This window comes from Lissotriton vulgaris, chromosome 2_1, assembly GCF_964263255.1.
Source record: "Lissotriton vulgaris chromosome 2_1, aLisVul1.2, whole genome shotgun sequence".
Classification (NCBI taxonomy): Eukaryota; Metazoa; Chordata; class Amphibia; order Caudata; family Salamandridae; genus Lissotriton; species Lissotriton vulgaris.
In genome coordinates, this window is record NC_141687.1 from 198,223,681 (window position 1) to 198,243,357 (window position 19,677).

Here is a 19,677-nt window from a genome sequence, read left to right on the forward strand (position 1 = left end):
GCGGGCCAAGACTCTAAGAAACGCAAAACAATTGATACATCCCACAGGGAAGCATATTTAGGACAAGGAGGTTTTACCATCCGAATGCCTTTAAGTAATTTAGATATCAAGGGATGTTCCCCAGCGGGTTTACCATCAATAGAAACGTGACCCGCAGAAATCGCAGAACGAAAATTGTTAACTGTTCTGTAAGCTAACCCAGAAGAAGCCATGGAGGCCAGAAAATTGATAATCAAAGGGAGATCTGCTGTAGCGGGATCCACCGACCGTTGTGCGCGCCAATCACACCAGCGTTTCCAACTTGATGCATATCGCTTGCGTGTGTTGGGGGCCCAAGCTTCAGTGATAAATCGGGTAGTGTCTCCAGATAACCCCAGTACTTTCCAGCTTCCCCCGAAATCCTCCATGCCACCAGACGGAGTTGACCCGACAGAACCAGAGGGTGCGGTTCGTGAAGAGGATCCAGCAACAGATTCCATCTGTGAGAAAGAAGGAGCGGCGTCGAGCAGCTCATCTCATAGAAGAACTGGAAACCAAGCTTGAGCCCTCCAAAGAGGAGTGATGAGAATGAGCTCCGATTGGAATTGTCTCGCACGGGCCAGAACCCGTGCAATCATCATGAACGGAGGGAAAGCATAACACAGGAGAGGAGGCCAAGATTGGAGAAATGCATCCGTGACCAAGGCCTCCAGATCCGGACGCCAACTGAAGAACCAGGGAACCTGAGTGTTGAGGCGAGAGGCAAACAAGTCGAGGTGACAACGTCCCCAAATCCTGGACAACATGCGAAAGATGCGAGGATGAAGCTTCCAATTGCTGTAATCTTTCAGATGACGAGAATTCCAATCCGCGATCCTGTTGTCGCGGCCCAGCAAGTATTCTGCAATAACTATGATCTGACGTTGCAGACAAAGATGCCAGAAGTCCTTCACAATCTCTGCCAGAAGTCTGGACTTGGTACCCTCCAGTTTGTTGACATAATGCACCGCAGATATATTGTCCATTCTGAGAAGAATGCAACAAGTCGTCTTGTGAGGAGACAGACACTGAATCGCACAAGAGCCCCCCAGAAGCTCTAGGCAATTGTTGTGGAGTGACAACTCCTCCCGGGACCATCAACCTCCCGTCACAACAGGGCCGCACTGGGCTCCCCAACCCCAAAGGCTGGCATCGGATTCGATCACCACATACGGGGTCCTCTCGAACAACGCCTGGCCGTTCCACGGCTCCATGTGGTCCAACCACCACAACATCTCTGTCCGGGCATCCTCTGAAAGTGGAACATGATCCGAATACGGAAGTCCCTTCTGCAGAGGTCTGATCTTGAGACGCTGCAAAGCGCGGTAATGCAACAGACCCGGAAAGATCGCTTGAATCGAAGAGGACAGAAGGCCTACTATTCGAGCCAGCGATTGCAAGGAGACAGTTTGTTGAGCTAGGAGAAGTTTCAAGTCCCTCTTGATGGACCTGATCTTCTGACCTGGTAGGAGAAGCTGACAAGAGACCGAATCTATTTGAAAGCCAAGGAAATCCATCAATTGAGACGGAACAAAGTCGGATTTCTGTGGATTCACTAGAAAACCTAGAGATTGTAATAGATCTATGGACCACTGTAAGTATGACTGAAGAAGAAGAGGGCACTGAGCCAATTAAGTGAACTCCACGCGACTTCAAAGACTCCATCACTGGACGAAGAAGCTTCGTGAAGCACCACAGAGCTGATGAAAGGCCGAATGGAAGGACCTTGTATTCGTACCAGGTCCAGAGCCACTGAAACTGCAGGTAGCGACGATGAGGTGCGTAAATCGGGACTGATAGATAAGCTTCCTTCAGATCCAGGTGAACCATCCAATCGCCTTCCTGAAGCAGATCTCTTAGAAGATGAATGCCTTCCATTTTGAAATGACGGTACACCACTCCAATGTTGAACTCTTTTAAGTTGAGGACCAAATGCGATCCTCCTCCCTTTTTCTCCACTAGAAAAACATTGCTGACGAAGCCCTGCGGATGAGGTGTCATGGAGACGATGGCCCCTTTGGCCAGAAGAGAATCGATCTCTGCGGAGATGAAGTTCCGATCTTATTGGGGAAAAAACAAGAGGCTGAGGCCAATGGTATTGGTGAGGGTGCGTGTAAAATTCTATTTTGTAGCCCTGCACCGTCTCCAACACCCAGGCATCGTTCGAGATTAACTGCCAATTTGGGAGAAAAAATTGCAGTCTGCCCCCAAAACCACATCTGAAGCTAGAATCAAGCTCACCTGAGGTTGATGAATCCTGTCGTCCACCTTGGTTACCGTTGTAACCTCCTTTCTTATATTGTCCTCTGCCTTTCCGGGAGGGATAGAAATTGGACTTTCCGGAGGAGAAATCTTTATTACCTCTTTGGGACTTGAAACCTCTCTGAGCAGTTTGATCGGAACCACGGCCGAACGAGCGACCCCTTCGTCCGGCCCTGCCAAAAACCGGGCGAAAAGCCCAACGCAAATTGGTTCGGGCTTTATCCAAACCACTGAAAGTGGCCACAAACTTAGTGAGCTCCTTAAGAAACGGGGGCCCGAACAGTAAACCTTGGGCTTGAGGCCCTGATTCGGATGAAGCCAAGTCCGTGAGTTTGGGATCCAATTTCATTAGGAATGAGCGGCAGCGTTCAGATGACAAAGCACAGTTTGCATTTCCTAGGATGCAAATTGCCCGCTGCGACCATTGCACTAATTTGTCTGGGTCAAGCAGGGCACCTGATTCCTTGGCCCGAAAGCTCAAATCCAGAATCTTACTAAGGGGACCTAGCAGATCCAGCATCTTGGCCTGACAGGATCGCCAGGATCGTTCTATACCTTTTTTTCGGGTCTTTAGAATATTTTTTCATATATGTTATCATGTTTGGATCCACTTCAGGTGTGTCAGCAAGCTTATCCGCGAGGTCCGGGCGCGGACACTCCGAGCGCAAACGCGTACAGACATCCTTCTCAAAAGGTCGGCGTATATGGCATTGAGTATAATCCGCCACTTCAGGGGAGGGCAACCATGATGAAGAATTTGGATGAACAATATCAGTGGGGTCAAATGTAAGCACATGTGCTTGAGGGGGCATCCACAAAATGCTCTTTACGAGACTTCTTCGAAGGTGGCGGCTTCGTAGGCTCGGAAGAGGAAGAGGATGATGAGGAGTTATCATCAGAAGCAGTAGTTGGACTTGAAAGGCCAGACGCAGCTGACTTTTTGGATGGAGGCGCAGTAGACAGAGTCTTTGCTAATTTGGCAAAGTCTGAATGGTGAGGGTTCTTGGGAGACTTTTTAGAGCATTTAGAAGGAGGGGGCAACCAACCTTGTTGAGCGGCATAATCTGATAAATGTCTTTTCAAAGGGGCAATAGCTTGAAAGAGAGCGTGCCCCATATAGTCATTCACAGAACCAGAGGGCTCGTCCTCGTCATAATAGTAACCTTCTTCCTCATAAGAGTCTGCCGGTCAAATGCCCACAATGAGGAAGACAAGAGTTCTTTAAATAGCCAAGGCCAAGTCAGGGGGAGTGGGACCCCAAATGTAAGCCAGACAAATTAGCAGGTCAAGAAACCTGACTAAAATAACGGCAATATTTATAGTGGAGTTAGGACTTGCAAAGAGTCACCCACTCTAGGCAGAGCCTATGCACAAAATAACAACCCCACTTATGTGTTGAAATGGGGCGTAGGTGAAGGCAAACTGATAACAGGCTGTGGGCAGAAGCTGTGAGGCAAACGCAACAAAATTACTCGAGTTCCGTGACAGGAATGGCAACAAATGTAAATACAGCTGTCAAGCATGCACGCTGACAGCAGCCTGCTCAAAAAAGAGACGCGCGCAAGCAGCGTGCGGTCTCCCTGCCTTCCGTCTCCCGCCCCACTGGAAAGTTAATGTGCCGCAGCAACAGTGCGCCGCAACCGGGAGGTGAACACACCCTCCCCACAGAAAACGATACCGGCGAAAGATACAGAGCGGCCGAAGCCGAAGAAAGACAAAGAGCGGCCGAAGCCGAAGCAGAGCAGTTAGCCGATAATTAGCAGCGCAAAGCGCGGGGCAACAAAGGGAATGAAATACACAATAATAGCAAAAACAACATTGCAAGTAGAAGAAATAAACTTGCACTTATCTGGCTGCGGCAGCAGCAAAGAAAGAGGAAGTTGTGACCTCTATGGCCCTTTATATACTATGATGTACTAGTGGTTACCCAGGTTCATGGGTATTGTAGTGCGTTTTTTCTTTACTGTGTGCTGATTGGCTGCTGTGTTTTCCAGTAAAGAAATAGAGAAAGCATAATCGGAGCCTCCGTCCTGACATAGAACTTCACACTCGCCTCTCCGTTGGTACTCCGTTGGGGTACTTGAGCTGCAACTTGAGGTACCGAGAGGAGGGTGAAATCGCCGTATTTGTAGAGATTGGATGGCGTGCATTTTTCCATCAATGCGTTTCAAGGCCCTGAGGTGGCCTTCTCACTTGCCTGAGTGTAGCGGTCAGGCAACGAGCAAAACCGGCATTTTGAATAAGGTAGCCACTGCGCATGTGCACTACTTAGAACACTGAGCTTAAGTCATAGTGGCTTGAGTTGCAAACACTTTGTCAACCTACTTGTGGCTGTATCATTGGCAGTACTGTATGGTGTCTATGCATGGTTTGGAGAATACTTCCACCCCATGCTAGATAATTAAGATGAGAGTGTCGATCATTGATTACATAAGAAAACAGACACCTTATCATTAGGTTTAGTGGAACTCAACTCTAGACGGTCTTGTAATTTAAAAAAGGTGTATTGTGCAATTACTTATATTCGTATGTCAAGTGATGGCATATGTATACATGCTATAATTCTCTGTTCTTCACTAGGGTGATGGGAATTGGAATTAGGGACTTTTATATTAAAAAGCGACCATTTAGTATGTTCTGTTTAAAGCGTACTAAGAGGAGTACTGTAGTAAAAACACTCCCAGGAGCATCTATAGTAATGTGAGTCAAAGCAATGTGGAAATCATATGACAAGCACTGTAATGCATTTAGTGGTAAAACTAAGCAATTTGTGTTATTGAACATTGTCTCCACTATCTTTTGTCTATGTAGATCCCCTAATTTTCTCTACCCGTTATAAATCGGCACATGCAAAGATATTTATTGGCCCTGATGAAGATGGAGATTAGTAAAATTGTCAATTGAAATGTACGTCGACCGGATGGTGTGGCACCCCAGACTCCAGCACAGCTCAAGAGGGTAGGTGTTGCCATCCCTTGGTTTTTTCATCTGTGTATGCAGTGTTGGTCTGGGTGCCTGTACAATAGGGAGAGTATGATGTATGACTGTGGAGTCTTGAAAGGGTTATGGTTGTAGGGGAATGTAGTTGTCAAATCTCAGTGTTCAATCATTTTGTGCAATAATTATTGGAGAAGTCAATAATAATGTACATTGTGAATATTGTATAAAATGAAATGTTCTTTTTAATTAATTGTAAACTGAGGAAATGTGTTCTTGTGAGATATTTATATAAAAATAGAAAGTTTAAAAAAAAATATATAACATTTTTTTCAAATAAAGAATGAAAAAATAACTACAGACACAGATGTGTTAAGACAAGTTTTTGAATTTGCCCCAGTTCTTGAGCTTTAGTAAGCCAGTGGTAAAGCTATAGAGGTCGGTGGGAGTTTGCTTTTGCAATAACATATATTTAATGTTTTTCCCCTTTCTTCCAGACCTATTAAATAGGGGGTAGCCTTTCCTATATTGAGCCTGGATTATTATTCAGTTGAAAATGAAACACACCTCTATCTCACATCAAAAGTGGATCAATATCAGACTAGGAGCAGAGAAGTGGCCGACATTGATTCGTTGATGACAACCATCTTCTCCTGTTAATTGTTGCAAAGACGAATGTGACAGAACTAAGCAGCCAAGGGAACCTGATCAGTAAAAAGTGTTGGAAATCTGCTCTTTCTACAATGTCACCCCATGTTTTTTGCCTTTTTGCTGAACCCCGTTTTTGGAAGCTATAGAACTCTGTGCACTTTAGCTCTACTAACGATTGGTAAAGTGTTTGTACTTCTCCTTTTAACGTGGCAACATTGGTATACTCCTGGTTGGCATATTCAACTTATCTATAAGTCCCTTGTATATAAAACCTAAATGTTAAATATCACAATTGGACTGCAGCACCAATTATGCCATCCTCTCCAGTGACAATGTGAACATAACTGCAGGCCTGCCAACAGCTGTGCAGATTCTAACTGCAAATTCAACCTGTCAAAATGCATCTTTTAGCCAAGCCTAAAACTCCCTTTTAAATATTTGTATGTCGCCTCTAATTATGCCTGATTGCCCATAAAGCAGGGTGCATTGTATTTAAAAGCAGAGCATGTAAATGTTTAATGTTAAACATGTTCTTACAGTGAGAAAACCCTGGAAGCTAGTTTCAAAGTATAAGGGTTGGCTGTACCATAGAAAAGCATTTGGATACAATATTAAGTTTAATAAATGTAATATCTACATAGAAGAAAGCTACAAATAAAATTTTTGGACTTTTTGAAATATTTATTACAAGTTTAATTCTGATGAAGTCAGATTTGTAAAACATATTTTTAAAAGATGACTTTACCTTTGTTCTGCCTGAAATCCCTGGAAATTGAATCTAAATGTTGTTCTTCCACTTCAACCAGCCAGTAATTAGCATTTCATATGTCGTGTATGAGGTAGGATCTTGCTACCAGGACAGAGACAAAAGGCGTTGGTGTGGGATGTGGTGTTGTGCTCTTGGTCTTGATTAACTTCAAAGAGACCTACCCTGTCATGTGAAGATGTAGGTATATCCCAGGCCTGCACCCTTCTTTTGTTGCCCCAGTCCCACCAGCCTCCATCGACTTGGGCCTCTTCTTAACAACACAGTGTCAGACTTTGCTAGAGTGTCAAGACCTGCTTAACATGTATGCCAGGGTTTTTCATATGATATTTCGGATGGACTTCAAAGGATGGAAACAAAATACCAAAACAATTTGTGTGTATCCCCCATCTGGTTGCTGAAAGCTCAACTTTTGTTCTACCAATCCTCTGTATCTGAGTTTGTTGGAGCTACAGGGACTGTCTAAAACTGGACTTTAGTGTTAAATGTGGGAAGACACAAGGATTACCATAGTACATCACACACACGCACATACACACACACACACACACACACACACACACACACACACCCTCCCCCAGGAGCCCATGTTTAGTTTGGTCAAAGACATTAGTCTTCTTGAAAATGCCCAAAATGGGTATGGTTAGCCTAGAGAACATTTACCCCATTGTTTAGGGCTGGCCCACTAGTTCGGGCCAGGCATAAATGTGGCATCTCCAGGCACCTATTTCAGAACATTCCTGGAAACGTGGAATATCAGAAGAGAACTGCACCTAATTCCTGCAAGCTGAGAGGAGCCTAAAAGACTGGACTTGATCTTCCTCTTATTTCCGAGACAAAGAATTGAACTCTAAACATTACAAGGCTGAGCTCCTGTTAAAGCTACAGAGACACAACAAGCTACAAGAGTCATTGTCCTGCAACTGCCCAGCTGGCCAATGGCAACTAGACCTGGACTGGGCCAGCCAATTCACCTCTGCCTGCAACCCTATTAGTCGCAAAGAGGCTTATTTTTGCAAGGCTTACACCACTGAAGCATCACTTTTTCTGATGTTCCAACAGTGCAAACCTCTCAACCAAATCATACATAGCATGGCTTTGAATTGCCTCATAGATATGGAGTAACATAAAGTAGCGTAAGTCACTGCTTTGCCTTACTCTACGCCAGGGAGGCGTTTCTATGGGCGTTGCAGTGGGTTTTTCCATGCAACACCCATGTATGTTGATGCTGCACCAGATTAGCTTAATCACGAATACCTGGAGAAGTGCGAAAACCTTACATAACGAGGAGAAATATTTGTATTTCACCTTGTTGTTTCCTCTTTAAAGTATGCTACATTCTGTAGCACACTTAGAAAGAGGAAAACGCCTTCAGGATTTTTTTGTGCAGGAAGGTGCCCCTTCTGCATACAACACAAACAACATTGCACAATGGTGTAAAGGTACCTGCATTGGCACTAGGCAACCAATTATGCGCCAGCGCAGGGGGAAAAGATAGGAATGCACTGTATTGCATAAATGAAGTGCATTCCTGACCTTTTATATTGGCATAGGGCAGCGCAGCAAGACGAGTTGTGGCATTGCTCTACACCAATTCCCATTAATATGCCCCTAAATTCTTCCCCTCAAGTCCTCGGGGGCTTTAGAAGAGTACTCCTGTGTTGGATTGGAATTTAAAGGACCAATGTCTGAAAGTAAAATCTTTGACCAGGATGAACCTGTATAGTGTATCCAATCCGCACTGCATTGCGGTCAGTGTCAAGTTATATCTAAGTCATGTTATACCGCAACAATTAACTATCATTGTCACTTTGTGCTTCTTGGTGCTATTTCTACTTAAATCTTTAAAACATGTAAATGTCCAGTTTCCATTATTGGCTATTTTTGGCATTTTTATGTCAATTTGTTTATTTCATTTCAGCCTAGTTTTGTCATTTGTTTTACAGTTTTTAGTTTTTCATTACTACTGTATTACTGTTTTAGTACTGCATAAATACTAGGGGTGAGCAGTAAACTTTGCTTCTCCGGCAGAGTTTGTGGAATTTTTCTCCCTCCGCGGTTTGGTTGGAGATCGGTGTTCTGGAAAAGCTCCGCTAACCGACATGTGGCTTCTTTTTTTCTCATGTGTGGCTTGCCAAAATAAAGTTGGTGAGTGCAAGCAAGAAAATTGAGCTCTAGGCTGCCTCATGATGAGATTTCTCAAAGCAAGTGGTCGAATCAGGCTCACGTTAAGAAAGCTGCTACTATCGTAGAAAATCTACTCAAGCGGCAGAAAGAAGCAGCGACCTCTGGTGGGCCACATTATGCAGTTCACACTGATTTTATAGCACAGGACAAACTCCTGGTGCTAAAAAGTAGTGCAAGCAGTGTGACGGACCGAACTCTGCCACTCGCGGAACTCCTCGGCATCTCGCTAAGTTTTTAGGTAACTCAGTGGAATCCCGTGGAGTGAAACTCTGTGAGTTCTGTCAACCCCCACAAATACTTAGCACATTGCCTCTAAGTTAAGACTGTCTTCTCTGTGTTGTAGCTACACCAGGAGTTTGAGCTCAGGTCAATTTAGTGGCTCTAAGACTTCACCCTGACAATGGCACTGATGCTTGGGAATCCATAGTGCCCACTAATAAAGCTTAAGATCTAGTGGTTTGGTAGTATAATGAACAGACTGTTGAGGTGTAAACAGACATCACCATTTGTGGCGTTTTATCCCATGACTGCTGGTTTAATAGCATCACTCACAATAACAATTCCGAAGACAGAAGAACTGACGTTGAAGCTCATAAACTTGTGGGTCAACAACATCTGCTTTATTATACCAGGTACTCTCTGCAAATGATGAAAATCTTGAAGACACACACATAAAATACCTTGAAAATGGAGAAAAAAATCTTATATAATTTCCTTCTGTTGAGTGCTCTGCTGGCTGCCAACAGTGAACAGGATGAAGTTTTAGGTAGTCCGTTTCATCCATAAAGCAACATTTGGATCTGCATGCGGACTCTATGCACTCCTGCTAAAGCACCAAAGTTTGTCAACTTGCCCCTGTATCAGGACCCATCTTTTTAATATTTCAGCAATTGAGATTTCAAACTCCAATTTGCCTTGAAAAATGGAAGAATGTATCATAAACTCTTGAAACAGGGTAAGTCATTGTGGTCGCAAAACATCTACTTTCAGCACTTTACAATAAATCACTCTTTGCTTCAATGGCTGCTAAGTATACTGAATCTTAAAAATATGCCTACCGGCATCCTTCTCCCAGCTGTTGGTGTGGTCTGGTTGCAATACCATTGAGACTTTACATTGATTCCTAATTCTGGATTTATTTTACATTATTAAATAGTAAAGTTCCACCTACAACAGCCAGAAGAAAAATATTCAATGCTACAAATGCAGAACTGCCAAAATGCAAGCATTGGCCACAGAAAGGGTAAAATGTACTGATGTTCTGCTTCTTGCACTGCATAAAATATGTTCTTGCACAGAAAGGTCTATTTTGAGACATTAATGTTGATAGAATGCATTGGGTGAGATCCCTTCTTTGCCTAAGTTTGATGCCAGGAGCTAATGATTCATGCAAAATCTCAACCTAAATCCTTGAGGTGAGATACAAGGATGATGATCTATGTGTTGACAGGAAGCAGAGGTGAGTCTCACACATGTCTAAGAAGTGTTGTTGAATGATTCTGCCAACCTGTGGCTTCGATCTTGAGTACTACACATTCACTGTTTGCTGAATATATATTTTGAGTTACTACACCTTCACTGTTTGCTGAACATATTTCTACAGGAAGTTATTATTTTGGAATTAGGGTTCTTATAAGTGTCTGTTATACAATTTAATGTGATTGGGTGATAAGGGATCCTTGAACGGGGATGTAGATTGCAGATACTGGGTTCATAGAGTTTTAAAATCAGTCATAGCACTCCATATTCATTAAATGACGTACAGAAGTAAAACTTAGCATCCTGGGACAAGACTAGATAATAATTTAACGTTAACCATGGACATTGCTATAGTAGTGGAGCTGACTAGTGTATCATAGAAAAAGAAACTCAACCATTGACATGACAAATGGCTGGATTCAACTTTGGCAATCAACCAGTTTACATTCATTGGCCCTACTCTGACTCAAGAAGCATCTTAGTAGAATCACAGTTTAAATATCAGTTTCTGGAAATGGATATCTTGAATTCTCATAACAGGTTTACTAAAAAGGCTGGCTTATTTTCTAATTACAATTTTAATATAGAAAGGTCGGATTTCCAGAAAATACATCTTTGGGGTTATCAATTTTCCTGAAGCAAACAAAAAAGCTAAGTAACCATTAAAAAACGAGATTTAGGCCTTTAATTGAATTTATTTCTCCAGTTTTATAGATAAATTGTTCTAAATGCTGTTGGACTTGGCCCTTTTGCCTTCATCCTTCTGTTTTCTGAATCCATTTCTGTTGGCTTTTAGGGCACTGCAAACTTTGTCACTTGTAACCAGTGTTAAAGTGCTTGTGATCACTCCTATAAACATGGGGACATTGGCTTCAACCCAATTGGCCCATTCCATTTACGTATAATTTGCTGGTAAAGTAGTACAACATGTATCCAGGGCCTGTAGATTAAATGCTACTCGTGGGTCTGAAGCACTTATTGTCTCACCTACTTAAATAGCCTTTTAAAAAAGCCTCAGGCTTGCCTTTGCAGCCTGTTTGTGCCGTTTTAAACAGCCATTTTCACCTTGCATGATAAAACCTTTGCCAGGATTAAACTTTCCACTTTTATACTTATAGGTCATACCTAGAAAAGGCCCCAAACAGCCGAGAGGGCAGGGTGCAGTGTGTTTTAAACATTGGACATGCACATTTAAGGTTGACATGTCCTGGGAGTGAACACTTTAAAAAACAATTTCACTACTCCAAGACCTGCCACTCCTATTGGATAACATTGGGTTACCTTAATACATTTAACATGTAATAACTTTCAATTGGGAACAGTTAGGAATGTTGAGCAAAAAGTATAAATCGCAATACAATTTTAAGGCAACAATACTCTTCTGTAGGAATTGGCTGAGGTTTCAGGAAAATAAGGGAGAAGGAGAGAGAACAAAAACCTCTGATAGGGTCTGCCATGTACTCCCACTATCCCCCAAAAGTATAACAGAGCACCTCCGCCAGGATGTACGTCATTACCATGCACACTCTGAGGTTCCGTGACGATCGTAAGTGGTGTTTTCAACTCGCACGAATATGGTCGAGTCTGGTATCTATGAACCGCAAATGACGAGTTTAGTGGGTGTACGCGTTTTCGCTGTGCTAGCCTAAACCGTTCGTTTGTTTCATGGGTTTCTACATCCGAGCCCACGGGTTCCATCTTAGATGCGGCATCCATTTTGTCTCTTGCCCTCAAGTAGCCAGCGAACGGACGCTGTCCGCTTCGCGACCCTGGGATTCCCAAGACTTTTGCGGAAGACACGTTTCCTTTGAAAGTGTCTTTATGGTGAGGGGGATGACACTGTAAGGCAGATGGCCCAGCTCGAGGCTCATCTTGCCGTGCCGGTCTATTGTCTTAGTTGTGCATCTCATTAGGCACGTCCCTTTGATGCCTGCAGCTCGTGTTTCCCGATACCACCCCTTTTACACCCTTTCCGATCTCCCCACTGTTTCTGTCTTCCTCTGCACCTGTTTCTGTCCCTTCCTCGATCTGTTTACTGCCGATTGGAATGTACTAATGGTGGGAAGATGGGTTTTTACAGTTGGGAACCACCAAATGTTTCCGTACTTATGTTCCGGGCCTTGAATACATGAAAGTAACCCCTTATGGTTTTGCGATGGGAACCGAGTTGTAAACCTTTGTGTACCATGTTAATCTATGAGGAAAAACTGTATAAAAGGAGCGACCCACAGTAGCAATTTGAAGCAGTCTCCTCGAACCTACACATGTTGTACTTCTTGTGACTTCTGTGTTCCCTGCAGTAATAAACCTCGAATCTTTGACGCCGAAGGAAGTGTCCCGTGTCTCTGTCATTTGTATGCCGGAACAGGTTACCCACGAAGGTTTTAGGTGTTATCCCTGGCACCGCTGGGTCTTAGCAGAACCCAGTCCTTCAACTTTTACAATGCGTTCCATTACAACGCGGTTGTAACAACGCAAGTCGTTACAACGACTTGCGTTGGGGGGGCGCAAATTAAAAAAAATTCATTTACTATTCCAACACCAGTCCCCGTGGATAGTAGGAAAGGTGTTGGGATAGTACATTAAATGATTTACTATCCTTGAGCGCCCCCCAGCGCAATTCGTTGTAACAACTTTCGTTGTTATGACCGCATCGTAATGGAACGGCGTTGTAACGGTTGCATTGTAAACGTCGCATACCCCTCCGCCAGACTCCGCCTGGTAACCCACATCACACATATAATTCAAATGTTTAACCTATCATAGTTTTCCTAGCCCTGATGACTGCTTTCAGAAAAGTGCAGACACAATAAGCGGTTTCAGGTGAACTTAAAAATTGTAAGTGGAGAAGAGCTACTCTACACTGTCGGAATCCTATCTTATATAACATCGGCGTCAGAAAGTGCTTTCGTGCTAAGCTGTGCAATTATCAAAAGAACATAAAGTGCAAAAGTGTTTGAGCATACTGACTACCACAGGGACAAGTCGATACTTTGTTTCCCTCTAAATCTAAAAGATTTCCACAAAATAAGGACCAAAGAATTGATCTTGCTCTAAAGCAAAATAGAAGTGAACGCTCCCATCTTGTCAGTTCTAAAGATAAATACAAGGAGTTCACCTGTAAATAAAAGACTGCAGTAGTTCGAGACAGAGGGTTTAGATACCTCGTTTTTAATTCTTGTGTCAGAGCAGAGCTCCGTGAATGTGTTCACCTCCACCGTAGCGTTTTGGGCAATACAATGCACCAAGAGGATCGTTGAACCTTGTTGTAAACCACAATTCTGAAAATGCCATCATTTCTTCTTTTTACTTTTAGAAAGTTGACATTTTCTAGTCCTAACCATTTGGTGCCTGCTGCCTTAATCCTGGGTCAAATGCAGGGGCGGCTCCTCCACTATGTTGGAGGAGTGTCGCCCGACTGCTTGCGAGAAGCAGAAACATAAAATGGTAATAACTTTTAGTTATCGCCATTTTATGTTTGCATTGGGGGCGGGCCGATGGCTGTCTGAGCAGGGCAGGTGAGGAGTGGTGTGCCCACTCCAGAGTGAGGAAAGACTGTTTGTTTGTCCCTCTCGGGCCGCACAAACCAGTTAATCACACTCTGGCCTTCTAACATGCCCATTTCATAAGCCCCTTGCTGGGCGCCGTCCCGACCAATCACAATGCTGCTTGCAGTTTTGTGATTGGCTTAGGGGAGGGAGACTTGCTGCCTGCTGCCTGTTTCTACCAGAGGCAGGAGAGCAGGAGCCGAGAAGACGCAGGACCCAGCCTCAAGGTAAATTTTAATGTAATTATTTTTTTTAACCCTCGCCTGTGACCCCCCTCCCCGTGCGGCCACATGCCCACTCCGCCCAGTCTCCCCCATCCCGCGAGCCATCCACAACTGGTCAAATGACTAGGTGTAGCTGGCAGTTGGTCTTCTTTTGTATTACTCCTAGACAGTAACACAAAGGAGGAATAGGTGTTAACAGGATGGGCCTTCTCGGACTTTAAAAGGGGATAAGCTGTCAACTCCCACACTTGCACATCAAACAGCTTCTGCCTCAGCAAACTCATAAAGGGTTTGAAATTAGTCTTTTGTGACCCCAGACAAACTGGGGGCTAAGCAGGAAGGCCGGAAATTCCAAACATCTCTGGCGGTGACTACCTCCATAACGTTCTCATACTACAACGTCCTGGACCCTGGAGAGTGGGCATGAAGGTGCTCTGCCAGCCCAGCTGTGGTTCTATGGGCAGAACTAACTCAGCGCAATAGATCCTTCCGCCGGTCCGCTACAGAATCGACGCTGCATGACACTTCACCGATGAAGGACCTCCTATTGCAGGCCGCAGATTCCTCAGAATCACCGCTGCGCGACGCACTCTTGACACAGGCTTTCCCAATCGCAAGCTATCATCGACTGCATCTTAGAACGAAAACAGAGGATTTCACATCAACTACCGGTGTGTGATGCTTCCTAAACACAGGCTCTCGCAACGCTCCGACAACGATTTGAGGTACATTGTTCAGCGGGCCTGACTTGGTCCTCGTATCCGGCCCGCGTTTCATCGCGGTTGGCCTCAATTTGTTACGTTGTCCCAGCCTTGTGCAACGAGATAACCACAGTTGCCACTTTGTGCTTCTAGGCACTATTTTCACTTAAACTTTTTAAAGTGCGTCTCTCCAGTTCTAATGATTGGAATTTTGGCATTTTGGTCTCAAATAATTTATTACATTTTAATCATTTCTAATTTGATTTGGGATGTTTGTTGTGATGTGTTTTGTTTTATTACTGTTTGAAGTACTGCATAAATACTTTACACATTGCCTCTAAGTTCCCACTTGTGGGACACCCCCGCGCCGCACGGCCACCAGCTGCTGCGTGTGCCCCCAGTGCCTGCCTCTGCCTCAGCGCCGTCCTCGCTGCAGCCTTGTGCGCTCCCCGTTGGTTTTTGCCCGTTTTGTCATTAATTTGTGCTTGTTTTTCTTTCTGTGCCCGAGATCGTGTTTCCACTGTTTTTCCCCCGTTTTTGTCCTGTATTAATGCCTGCTTTTGTGTGACGTTTTTCTCTCCGTGTTTTTTTTACCTCCTTTGTGCCTGCCCGCCTACCTCGCCGCTCTCCCTCCCCGCTCCCGCTTCCCGCCACCGCCATCAGCCCCGCCCCTTTCTCTTCTGTACCCTCCCCGCTCCCGCCTCCCAGCTGCTCCGCCCACCCGCGCACTTGGCCTTAAATGGCGACCGTGCGACGCAGGTGAGTGTGACCCACTTGTGGGACACCCCCGCGCCGCACGGCCACCAGCTGCTGCGTGTGCCCCCAGTGCCTGCCTCTGCCTCAGCGCCGTCCTCGCTGCAGCCTTGTGCGCTCCCCGTTGGTTTTTGCCCGTTTTGTCATTAATTTGTGCTTGTTTTTCTTTCTGTGCCCGAGATCGTGTTTCCACTGTTTTTCCCCCGTTTTTGTCCTGTATTAATGCCTGCTTTTGTGTGACGTTTTTCTCTCCGTGTTTTTTTTACCTCCTTTGTGCCTGCCCGCCTACCTCGCCGCTCTCCCTCCCCGCTCCCGCTTCCCGCCACCGCCATCAGCCCCGCCCCTTTCTCTTCTGTACCCTCCCCGCTCCCGCCTCCCAGCTGCTCCGCCCACCCGCGCACTTCGCCTTAAATGGCGACCGTGCGAACGCGCAGCGGTCACGCGCAGCGGGCGCGCCGTTTGTGCGCCGAAGGCGCGCCAAAGGTAAGCCCGTCTGCGCCCGTCCGCGACCGGACCGCGCCCAGCGCCAGGACCCCTGGACCTCGAAGACCCCGACCGACCCGCCTGACGTACACAGCCGCCACCCTCAGCGCTCTCAACACCGGCCGACTCCCAGAATGCCACCTAGCCGCTCCACGAGGCACACACGGACCTTTCAGCTGCCACACCTGCAAGTTCTCCTGCACCCGGACCAGCCTCGCACCAGCGCCCGCCAAGTCGAACACCAGCAGCACCCACCTCAAGTGCATCCTGCTCAACACCCGCTCCGTCCACAGACACGCCATCGAACTCTGGAACCTCCTAGACGCCACAGCCCCTGACGTTGCCTTCCTCACGGAGACCTGGATGAACGCCTCTTCAGCTCCCGACATCGCCATCGCTATCCCAGAGGGCTACAAGATCGTCCGGAGGGACCGAAACGCCAACCAGATGGGAGGAGGCATCGCCATCATCCACAGGAGCACCATCCGTCTCACGACAAGCACCGACAACACCCTGACCAGCGCCGAACACCTGCACTTCCAGATCCACACCAACCCGAACACCACCCTCAGAGGAACCCTGATCTACCGACCCCCTGGACCACGCACGCAATTCAGCGAGGACATCGCCGACTTCGTCAGCCCGCACGCCCTCCCCTCTGCTGACTACATCCTCCTGGGAGACCTCAACTTTCACCTGGAGAACAACAACGACCACAACACCAGCACCCTGCTCGACAACCTCGCCAACCTGGGACTCAAGCAACTGGTGTCCACCCCCACCCACCTCGCCGGACACACACTCGACGCAGTCTTCTCTTCCAGCACAGACATCGACTTCAGCCACACCACAGAGCTTCAATGGACGGACCACAGCTGCGTCCACTTCACCTTCAAGAGAACGACGACCCACCACCACCAGAAACAGACCGCCCGCAGAAGCTGGAACAAGATCACAGCAGACCAGCTCGCCACCTCCCTGAGCCAGCACCCTCCTGCCAGCTCAGCAAACCCCAGCCAGGCCGCAGACAACCTCACGAAGTGGATCAACAACTGCGCGGACGAACTCGCCCCACTGAGGACCCCGCCCAGCAGACCCGGCAGCAAGAAGGCCCCATGGTTCACCGACGAACTCAAGAGCTCCAAGAAGAGCTGCCGAGCCCTCGAGAAAGTCTGGAAAAGGGAACCGACACCGGACAACAGGACCTCCTTCAAACTTGCCACCCGGAAGCACCACCGGCTGATCCGCGCCGCCAGGAAAACAGCTTTCAAGGACCGGTTGGACAACAACGCACACAACGGCAAGGAACTCTTCAACATCGTGAAAGAGCTCTCCAACCCCAGCGCAGGAAACAACGACATCACCCCATCGCAAGACCTCTGCAACTCCCTCGCTTCATACTTCCACAACAAGATCGCGGACATACACAACAGCTTCAACAACCAACCAACGCACACCATGACCGAACAACCACCCCCCACCACCACCCTCCACGCCTGGACTCCGATCAGCACCGAAGACACCATCCGCACGATGAACTCCATCCACTCCGGATCACCGACCGACCCCTGCCCTCACCATGTCTTCAACAAGGCCGACGCTGTCATCGCACCCCACCTGCGAGACATCATCAACACATCCTTCGACACCGCCACCTTCCCCGAGAGCTGGAAGCACGCCGAACTCAGCGCTCTTCTCAAAAAACCCACAGCGGACCCCACCGAACTCAAGAATTACCGCCCCATTTCGCTCCTCCCGTTTCCAGCCAAAGTCATCGAGAAGACCGTCAACAAGCAGATGGCCGCCTTCCTCGAGACGAACGGATCCCTCGACCCCTCACAGTCCGGCTTCCGAGCCAACCACAGCACAGAAACCGCCCTCATCGCCGCCACCGATGACATCCGAGCCCTGATGGACAATGGAGAAACAGCGGCCCTCATCCTCCTAGACCTCTCCGCGGCATTCGACACGGTCTGCCACCGCACCCTAGTACGGCGCCTCAGCAACATCGGCATCCAGGACAAGGCGCTGGAATGGATCGTCTCCTTCCTCGACGGAAGAACACAGAGAGTCCGCCTACCACCGTACAAGTCAGAGGCCTCCGAAGTCATCTGCGGCGTCCCCCAAGGATCATCTCTGAGCCCCACCCTCTTCAACGTCTACATGAGCCCCCTCGCGGCCATCGTACGCAAACACAACCTCAGCATAATCTCCTACGCCGACGACACCCAGCTGATCCTCTCCCTGACCAACGACCCCGCCGCCGCCAGAGCCAACCTGCACGAAGGGATGAAAGAGGTAGCCGAGTGGATGACGACCAGCCGCCTGAAACTGAACTCGGACAAGACGGAGTTCCTCATCCTGGGCTCCTCACCCTCCGCCTGGGACGACTCCTGGTGGCCTCCCGCCCTGGGCACCGCACCCAAACCGACAGACCATGCACGAAACCTGGGCGTCATCCTGGACTCCTCCCTCTCCATGACCAGGCAGGTCAACAACGTCTCCTCGGCGTGCTTCAACATCCTACGCATGCTAAGGAAGATCTTCTGGTGGATCCCCACCGAGACCAGGAAGACCGTCACCCAGGCCCTCGTCACCAGCCGACTGGACTACGGCAACGCACTCTACGCCGGTACCACCGCCAAGCTCCAGAAGAGACTCCAGCGGATCCAGAACGCCTCAGCCAGACTCATCCTCGACATCCCACGAACCAGCCACATCTCCGAACATCTGAGAGACCTTCACTGGCTCCCCGTCAACAAAAGAATCACCTTCCGCCTCCTCACCCACGCACACAAAGCCCTACACGACCAAGGCCCGAGCTACCTCAACAGCCGAGTCAACTTCTACGCTCCCAAACGCCACCTCCGATCAGCCAACCACGCCCTCGCCGCCGTCCCCCGCATCTGAAGAGCGACTACAGGAGGAAGGTCCTTCTCCTACCTGGCCGCCAAGACCTGGAACTCCCTCCCGACCGACCTGCGCCTGACCCAAGACCACCTCTCCTTCAGGAAGAAGCTGAAGACCTGGCTGTTCGAGCAGTAGCGGCACCCCCCCCCCCCCCCCAGCGCCTTGAGACCCTACGGGTATGTAGCGCGCTTTACAAGTGTCAATGATTGATTGATGGTTCAGCTTGATTGCTATTGTGCCAAGATACCAGAGGGTTAGGCGCAGTTTAATTTTAATGGTTGCTTGTTACTTCACCCTAACAGAAACTGTGGTTGCTTCATGTGTAGGGTTTCATCCCCTCAACCAGTAACACAATTTCCTACAAATGTGAAATCAGATTTTCTGAAATATGACAGTTTTTTAAAATCTAAATTCAGTTATTTATCATTGCTAAATGTCTCCATCCCTCCACAGATGCTTATGTGACTGAATATCATGAACAAAAATCAGGAGAAACCTAAATATTGAGTCAAAACTATTGTTTTTTATAATATGGTGTTTCTATACTTATTATGAAAATAATAAAAATGTTGTGTCAAAAATAGTAGAAGGGAATATCTTCTAAAAATATATACAGCCACTTCCACCATGCCTGCAGGTGTCCCGTCAACTGGCGCAAGTCTCAGTATTCATTTCAAACCAATTTTCAAAGCCGAAGATAACAAGCACTCAAGGGTATTGTAATTTTTTTAACGTTTTTTTTATCATTTTATGGACTT